Below are 10,250 nucleotides of genomic sequence, written 5' to 3'. Positions count from 1 at the left end.
CGTATTGATGTATTATTATCGGCAATTAGTAGTCTTCACAAACTTTTTAAATTCAAATTATTGCTATGCATGATTTCTGTCCATTTTTTCCTTTGTTCTTCCTTTGAAAATTGGGATGGAATTCTAAAAGTGTTGCTTATACAAATGAAAAGGAAGGAAGTAAGGCCTATTTGGATCTTAATACAGTGGGGTAAATAATATCTTATTTAAGTATTATATTATGTACCTTAATTTTGATAAAAAAATGAGAATAGAAATTAAACGATGAAACATATTTATGTTTACATTATGGCCAGTACATTGATTATATCTGATTGCATCCGTAATTAAGAAGAGTTAAAATAATCATCAACTTAATTATTTTATCAATAAACAAACTCAACTTACATCGATTATTAAATTAAATCGATATTTCAAAAGTACATTTTAAATTCGATTCCTTACAATCGATGTACCATCCCTATTCGTATAGCAACTGATTTCGTCATGATTTATGTATAATAAGAGGTAAGTTTTTAATTTGGTACAACGTCCCAGCTATTCGTTAAGGGCCCGCTGTAAAAACGTCAAGGCGTTGTATTTATTGTGCCCTAACGTCGTGCCGTGCAGGTGCTTCCTATTTATATTTTAATCATTTATTTTTGGAATTAATTTGATGGAAGAATTTGTGGTCTATTTATATAGAAATTTCTTGGGTTTTAGAACATGCTTAAGTATTTTAGACGGATTATGCTAATATAATAAACATGTATTATGGGTAATTGTCTCCCAAGTATTCTCATTATGCTGATACCGTACGCTTAAAAATAAAAAGTTAAGATAGGCATATTAGTTAGCAAGATATCGAATGCTAAGTGGTGGCCATAAACATTAATAAATTATATTAGGAAGGGACAGAGTTATAAGGTTTCTAAATCTCTTACCATACAAAACGCAGCAGCAAACTATCTTATTTTATCTTGATTCAATAAAATTTTTAGATCGCGTCTCCCTAATTTCGTCTGTCTTTCAAAACGGCGATAGCCTAGTTTAATGTAGAACGGACTGACCACATGTGTCTGCAGGTTAAAATACCAAGGGCATACACCTCTGACTATTTTTATTTTTCCTAATTTTTTAATTCTTTTTGTGTTATCATTTGCTTTAATGATGAAGGAAAACATTGCGAGGAAACTTGCATACTTGAGATGTTCTCTATAGGAATTTTGAGAGTGTGTGAAGCTTACGAATCCGCACTATGCCAGTATGGCGGAATAACGCCTAATCCCTCTCAGTACTAGAGGAGGCCCGTGCCCAGCAGTGGGACAGTATATTGTACAGGGCTGATATAATTATTATTATAACTACATCTAGACTTTCAGTGAGACAGTAATAGTCCAGCACATTTTAACTGTAGACATTTCTGACTTCACCATTCCAGTTTTGAGTTCTTTGATCTTTTTAATTCACTCAACACCTCTCGAGTTTCGACATAACACCGCCACGCACTACGGTAAAATTATATTCGTAATATCCCCGAAACCACATTTCTGTACATATTAAGAAGCCAAGCTCATATTCCTTGAGGAAACAATTCTCTCATATTAAATACCTTGAATTTCGGGCCTGTTACACCGACGTTTCCGCGTCGCGTTTAAAATTACTTTATTATTGACATCGTTTTAGATTCTATTCATTTATATTGTACAAGGTTTCGTTGGTGACGTTTGGAGGAGTTTATATTTAAAATATTCAGTTAAATACTTAAAAATACATTTATACGTATTGAGAAACTCCTCTTCTTTTGGAATTCGGTGAAGATATTATATTTATATAAGTAGTTTTAATTAAAGTTTTTTTGCTTCGCCCCATCCTACTTTTTAATTCGTAGAAATGTTGAAGTTTGTGAAAAAATGCAAAAATCACGGAACGTATTTTGATGAAGTAAGGCATACTAATATGCTGGATTAACATGTTATTTAATCTCTGAAAGTTGTACAACAGAGTACTGATTCTAATAAAGAAATTTCACGCGGACGGATCGCGAGCATTACCTAGTTCTTTATAATCAATTATTTTCACCATGACTACACTATAACTGTAAAAATGTGTTAAAAATTTTACATTCACCGGTGACCCGGAAAAATATTACCGGTATATGTATTATTAACAATACGACCTAGATTTACAACAAACATTCATTCTCTAATCCAGCGGTAAAATTAAAAAACCACTTCCTTGTCTAAAGCTGTGGAAATCTTCAAGCAATATTAGCGTCTAGAACTCTCGGCCCGATGTTTTTAAATAAAAATTTTGCTTAGCGTTATTTATGTTTGAAATTGCATAACTTTATCGTTTCATAAAGGTATTTCGCATGAGAGATAATAGTGAAGAATATTGTTACGTGTATGAGTTATTGGATGGCTGGTTCGACTCAGGTGGTAGTACTGTCTTACTAAGTACCGATGTGGAATGATTTCTTAATTTTGTTTCGTATGGTCAATATAAAATTCATGAAAAAATATTCCATGACGTAAATAACTACGGTTTTTACGGTTACGGTTAAATTTACTTTTGGTTTCACAGTAAGGTTTCTATTTGACATCATTTCCTATTATATAAATAATGTACAATAACATATTTCCCCAATACTATCAAATATCAGCTACCCCTAATATCCATTGTAGCAAGGTGCCTTTTTGCATAAACATAATATGAATATTACATACGAGCTGTCCAACGTTGGCTCCAACGTTTGCCTTTAACTGCGCGTTTCCATACGTGTTTGAATAAAACATTACAAAAGAACCGCACGTCTGCTACAAAATCCCACTGACAGGTTCACAACAATTTTATGACGTCGTAAATGTGACGTCACCGTAAAACGTCCGTCAGGGGAGCGGTGGGCCTAACAGTGTTCGGTTCAACGATTGCTAGTCTTAAAGAAAATCCTGATAAAAAGTTGGTGTCAGCAACTTGAGAGCAGGGTTCCAGACAGTTTCATTGATTTCGAAATTTGCTCTGGTTAGCTATGTTTTTGGAGTAGTTTATTGTTAGTTTGAAAACTTCTAAGGTCTGTATGGTAGTTGGAGATCCAAAAATTCAACTCACTTCTAGTGTACAGGAATTAGGTACAATTTTATGATAAATCAAGTTTTCAGCGTTTTGTTTATAGATTGGTATGATTATTTAGAATTTTATGATTTTTATTCCTTCCTTGCATACCTACCTTCATTGCAAATAGTTCATAGCATACGACTTACAGCCGTTTTCAATAAACGATCCCAATCTCAAACTCAATCCGATTCCGAGAATTAACCAATCAAATCATTTGTACACATGTTAAAGGAACTTTGTTCCGATTGGACCATTTTTGAGATACATCGAAAAGCGATGGGGATCGTTTATTGAAAATGGCGATAAATCTAAATTTTCGAAAATGATTTACCTCGTATTATATTTCCCAAATTGACCAGTCGTAAAACTAAGCGACATTTTCTACACGCCTGAAAAACTATATTGCACTGACTCTACATTAGAGAAAATGATGATAGAAGAATGATCTTTCTCTATGACATTTTTAAATCAGTCATAAAATAGCCTTGCCATTTATCTTCTTTCGAGTTGAAAGATAGTCATCACGCTCCCCTCTCAGTATCAAACTACATCACTTATCATCTGTCGCTAGAGCAACTGGCGACTATTCGTACCTTGATGTCCATTGTTCGACTCTACAAGGGTGTGGCGTTGAGATAAGGGCTTTGTTGCAGTCAATGCGAGGGCAGTAGGTCAACTGTGCATTGACTATTAATTATTATGTATGAAATGCTAAGGCCTTGTTAAAGAATTATGAGTAAATTGTTATGTAAATGTTACTGGTGGTAGGTCTCTCATATTATATGAGAATCCGCTTAGGTATTACCGCAATGACTATTTCTGCCGCTTAGTATTAGTGTGTAGTCATTGTTGTGTTCCCGTTTGAAGGATATTGTAGTCAGTGTATCTACTGGTCATAATACTTTGTAATTCATGGTGTTGGATGGTGTTTCTACTGTTTATAGGTGGTCGTATCGCTTACCATCAGGTAAACGGCAGGCTCGTCTCGTCATTTAAAGAAGTAAAAAAGAAAACAAAATGTATAAGCCGATCAAATACAGAAGTAACTCCCTGATATATCCTCCCAAATAAATGGTTATAAAATGGGTACTATTTACATTAGCTGTTTAATACGATAACCGTCAAATAAAATATACTTGAAACTTGTGAAACAGGCGGTAAGTATTCTTGATATGGACGTAAAAGACCTATCGCGGAATATAGTTCCACAGTGAATTTTTTTCGAGATAAAAAGCATCGAATTACAATGTAAATCTTGCAATGAGCATAATATATTTTTTTCTCAATGAAGCATGTATTTAATTAAAATTGGGACAATTATGGAATTAATGAACGTAACTTTTTGGAACAAATGTCCCACAGTTTTCTTTTTGGGTTAAAATGTAGTCTATGTTATATTAATCATTTAAATCTGTTTAATGTTTTCAGTAATCTGTTTAATTTTGTATTTATTACTAACAAACATCCAATAATCTTCACTTTTTTATTTATAATATCGGCTTTATATATAACACATACGAATTTATAATATTAACAAAAACAATTGAGCTAGCAACAAAATTTTCTAAAAATTGTAACAAGGTAAAAAAAATTGCTTACAAAAAATATGTATAAAAAACAATGTCGTTTAAAATTCAATTAGCTTTTTCTCCCTCAATATTATGAGTAGGCACTATGAGGCAAGAAGTTATCACACAATAAATAGTTGTTCTACTGTAACCATATTCTCTATATCCGAGTGTATCTTAGCGGATGCGCGTCCAGGGATCGGCTCACAGCTAATTTACATAGATCCCTGTGTTGTGTTAATTGAATTGAGCTGGTGTACGAGCGTTTTCTATTTTCCTCGACATATCAGATTTATGTGACGTCACAACGGATTTAGTAACTTGCGGTTCGCGTGAAAAATGTCTGGAAAGTTGTCCGTAGAATTTATGGTTTCTATATTTATTTGAATTTGGTTTTTGACAGCGAGTTGTGATTGATTTGTCGGCTGTGAGATAGTGAGGTTGCTTGTTCGATGAGTCCTGTATGTGGATTTAATTTTTTCAGATGTATATTTATTTGCACTCACGTTTTGCTAGAAATTAGTGTCAATTTTTTTTTCAGAGTAACATTTTTTATAATATTTGCTTTGTTCTCACGTTTTGTAAGAAAGCGGTGTGATTTTATACTTTTAAAATACTTTTCATTCGGTTATAATTTTGAAGCTGAGTGTTGTTCATTAGTCAATGTTGAATCAATAAAATGCTGGCTTAATTTTAGAAGGTGCAATGATATATTTTTTGCAAAAATTACGTTATATCATATGATTCTAAGTCTTATTTAGTGAAATTTCCAATAATTCCGATATAAATAAGGGGGAAAAATTACTTATTCTCTTTTCTTATTTTACGAACATGCAACATATCATTAAAATTCCCTGAATATTAACTCTACTAGTTCGGAAACCAGTTCTCACCAGAGAAGAATGGGCAAGAAACTCTAAAAAAAATGCAATTTATTTTCCTTTTTAAACATAAATTCTATAGGATCTTGTAATATTGAACCAGCGAAATATAGATGAATGCTTATTTATCTACATATATAGGTATAGGTGTTTGGTTTCCTTTTTTTTATTGGTGTCAAACCGGTAACTAGGTCATCGGTGTCGATGATTACCTTTGTGGTGGTTTAATTAGTATACTCACCGCCATCTCGTCAACGTCACTGGAACTGCGAGAAGACCGATATGGTATTGACTCAACTGTAGTGATATATCGCACAGCAATCACGCTAGATGGCGACAGACTATCCTGGATTGCAATGGCAGAATTTGCGCGACGCGCTGCATATAAATACCTCCTTCGAATAAGAACCGTCGGAGATCCTCCTCTTCCATGGAAGAACGTGAACATATATTCCTCTACAGCGGCGGCAGATCTATACACCGCCAAATCTTCAAACTTCTCATCGGTCGATATTATATTTATACACCGTTCATACCGTCGGCTGTAGCCACATAACTTTAATTATTTCTTTTCTTACCCATACAGGATATAAACTTTTATTTAAATGGATTTTCAATCTATACTATTATATAAAGCTGAAGAGTTTGTTTGTTTGTTTGTTTGAACGCGCTAATCTCAGGAACTACCGGTCCAAACTGAAAAATTCTTTTTGCGTTGGATAGCCCTTTGTTCGTGGAGTGCTATAGGCTATATATCATCACGCTATACCCAATAGGAGCGGAGCAGTAATGGCTAATCTCAGGAACTACCGGCCCAAACTGAAAAATTCTTTTTGCGTTGGATAGCCCTTTGTTCGTGGAGTGCTATAGGCTATATATCATCACGCTATACCTAATAGGAGCGGAGCAGTAATGGCTAATCTCAGGAACTACCAGTCCAAACTGAAAAATTCGTTTTGCGTTGGATAGCCCTTTGTTCGTGGAGTGCTATAGGCTTATATCATCACGCTTTACCCAATAGGAGCGGAGCAGTAATGAAACATGTTGCAAAAACGGGTACAATTTATTAGTTTTGAGAGCTTCCGTTGCGTGCGCTGCGTAAACGGTTAAAGTTATGCAACAATGATGTATGACGGGATTGTTTCACTTAAAAAGTTCTAAAAAATATATATTAAAAAACAAAGTCCCCCGCTGCATCTGCCTGCCTGAACGTGTTAAACTCAAAAACTACCCAACGTATTAAGGTGAAATTTGGTATGGAGACAGTTTAAGACCCCGGGAAGAACATAGGCTCCCGGGAAACTACTACTTTTATAACGGAAAACTTTAGCCTGAAAAACTTTATAACGCGCGCGAAGCCGCGGGCAAAAGCTAGTTACTTATAAATCTTTTTCTTACTTTTACCGGATAAAACAATTAAATATATTTTAAAACCACAACAATAAAATTCAATTGAAATACTTCAGTATACCGTAACCAGGCTGTTATTTGCGTGGAATTCAAATCAAATGCGGGAACATTATGTGATTCCGCGAAACTGAATGCTGCAATTAAAAACTTCATAATGTCAACGTTTGGGTTTCTGTGGATTCCGGGTAATGCTAGCGGCTTGAACCGGCGGCGGGAGTTATCTGGAAATGGCCAGTATTTTTCGTGGAAATTATTTTCTTTTTATTGTGTTTCGTATTATAGTGCGGGTTACCACCGGAATCTCTCTATTATATTTAAGCATCATTGTATACAGGGTCATTTTGATGTTGCGTAATTTTTTAATTTATTTATTTACATATCATCACACAACCATGACAGGTTACACCCAATTCGACTGGCAGAACTATAATAACATAATAACGTACAACTATATTCTATAACTATTAATAAAAATAAATTATCTAACAAAAAAAAAATTACAGCTAAGCATAACAAATTACATGTAACAAAATATGTGCGAGCTATATATAGCCTTTACCTCTTCTAACATTATGCCAGAAATCATTCATTTATAACGAATATTTGATTACAGCTCTCCTCCCTCCCGTGATCCCGAAGACTGCAAAGTCTTCGAAACGTCAGGAGAAAACTAAAATATTAAAACTGCGATAAAATCCGAAGAATAATTTAATTTTAATGAATATTTCCAGCAAAAATCTCGGCTTTACATTTCAGATTTGCCGTGTGTGTATTTATGATTGAAAATGTGATGTTGCAGCTGCGACACTTTTTTAGGATTTTTATTTGTAGTAAGCATTAGGTCGTGTAAAATAAAAAAATGATATTAATACTTTTAGGAACATTATAGGTCTATTTAGAAATTATGAGTCTTGAATCTAATAATCGACATGGATTTGGTCTATCCCTGTGTTAAATTTCATCAAAATCTATACAGCAGTTTATTATTATCTCTAACAACACTTTCAGATGAATTAAATTAGTACAATTTACAGTTGAATATATAATTTATTTTGTAAATCAATTTTCACAGACAATACATTTATTCTATCTCTATATTCACTCCTATTCTGTTATTGTTCACAGTCCGTTGAATGTAAGTGAAATAAACATAAAATATGGCGTAAAATATACTGTCAGTACAGAGATTTCCGATAGTGTAGTACGTCCAAAAACAAGGCATTACCCACCCAGGCACATGGGTTCTCAGCCGTAACATGAAAAATTCATAACCAATACCATAGACTTCGAATTGGACAACGAGTTTGGGTTTGGAATTATGCCTACGACATTGGTGCATCGCAGAGGTGTAGGGGCCGCACTCAAGATTACTTCCTAAAGTTTTTATGACCTGCCACGGCAAAATGACCCCAATGCACCTGATATTAAGTGTCTAATAGAATCTCGCCTGACGAGAATGATAGTCGTCCTTATCGCTATATATGACATTAACATCCTATCCATAGATTTGTTTATGGGTTTGTTATTCCCATATATTTTATTTTTATTTTAGATCGATTGTAGAAGGGTATCTTGGCTATGGTCCCAGGTCTTGCGTTGTAAGGGTATTTGATTTAATTTACCATCCGCTGAAAATAGACTATTGTGTAAGAATAATAAAACATAGTTCCGTCTGGCAAGTCTTGTTCGGAAGTCAGCCGTTACACTTTCATATAGTACTCATGCGCGTAGCTAGGGGGTAACGTTGGGCGGTGCACCTCCTAGATAAAGATCTAACCTAGAAAAAGCCTGTGCTTATAGGGGTTTTGCGTTGAATTTGGCGGAGGAAATCGGTAGCTACGAACTGATAGTAGTATAAAGTAATAATTTATTATTTAGTACATAAAAGATTATTCACTTCGTGTTGTCCTTGGACAGGCAGATTTTTATTATTTTAAACCGCCTATTTATCTGAGTATAAATAAAGATATCGTAACAAAACTGCAGTTTTCATTAATTTTAAATTAAAATACAGGATACTACTTGCATACTTGGCATTAGTTATTTTAATATTTAAACTAAAATATTAATGGAATGTCCCCTCTACCACCTCTAATCTATGTCAGTTGAATGTTCCACGGTAACAATAATGTGGCTGCAGCCACGTCGTATATCCAGCGAGATCTGAGCCGGCAAATGTGGATTTACAACGGGCAGAACGCGCGGCGACAAATCTCGCCCACGTATGTTATTGAAAACAACATTTTATTCTTAACTGACCGGTATATGGCGCTGAAACTTAGGTAATGGTATGGTAAATACGCTTAACATATACAGTCTTACTTATAAAATTTCGCAAAGTTATGCTTAGTTAAAAATCATATTTACTCGATCAGCTGAAGTCGAAACCCACCATATTGCTAGCTATTACTACACGTACACAAACAAACACATTACGCCTTTATCTCCGAAGTTATTGGCAGAGGTCTAACTACAGAATCTATTTTTCGCCAAGTGTGTTTCATCCAATGATCGGATAGGGGGCGACCTTATCGCCATAGCGAGCACATATTCTAGACCCCGAGATGATACTGAGTCTCCTTATAGATAGTAGCAACATTACTCCAATACAAAGTTTGGTACAACATTACATTCATATTTAAACTTTAATCATTTCTCAGAATTTTCCATTGGAAATAACATTTGGCATAATTTTCAAACCAAAGCACATATGTAACAGGCTTAGCCAACTCTGCAAAATATTCATATGATTATACACAAATAATTTTGTACATGTTATTGTGAGCAGAGTGGCGCAGTGGAAGCGTGCTGGGCCCATAACCCAGAGGTCCGTGGATCGAAACCACGCTCTGCTATATGAAAACACTGCACTTTTTTGTACTAATTAACTAGTTTTTCATTTTTTTTTTAATTGTATGGTTAATTTATGTTTATTCGCAAATATAATAATCAATCACAATGAATAACGTTAGTTATAAATCAAGTAACATATTTCCTTTTGCCGCCATTGCTTTCGTCATAGAATTCAAGGATGTAAATAATTTTAAATTCGAACTATGATGACAAGAAATTGTTGAGGATCGCAGGAATTATAAGAAGAAAGGGTGGAGACAAAAAAAGGTTGACAAAAAATATGATTAATTAATTATATTTTTAGATACGTATTTTTATTTAACAACACAATAATATTATAATTATATAAAATAAAAGATGAAAGAAATATTAATTAGATTTTTTTATTGCTTTGTATGACGAAACGAGCTTGCCGTTCGCCTGATGGTAAGCGATACGACCG

General features: G+C 34.2%; 1 non-coding gene across 1 annotated transcript; it reads left to right on the top strand.

Annotated features, from left to right (window-relative positions):
* The first annotated feature begins 9,738 nt into the window (after positions 1-9,738).
* Trnam-cau lies at positions 9,739-9,810 on the top strand. The gene has a single exon. It is a non-coding gene; the product is annotated as a tRNA-Met (tRNA).
* Positions 9,811-10,250: the final 440 nt, after the last annotated feature.

The sequence above is a fragment of the Manduca sexta genome, chromosome 13, assembly GCF_014839805.1.
Source record: "Manduca sexta isolate Smith_Timp_Sample1 chromosome 13, JHU_Msex_v1.0, whole genome shotgun sequence".
Taxonomy (NCBI): Eukaryota; Metazoa; Arthropoda; class Insecta; order Lepidoptera; family Sphingidae; genus Manduca; species Manduca sexta.
This window is presented reverse-complemented; position numbering and strand designations above follow the sequence as displayed.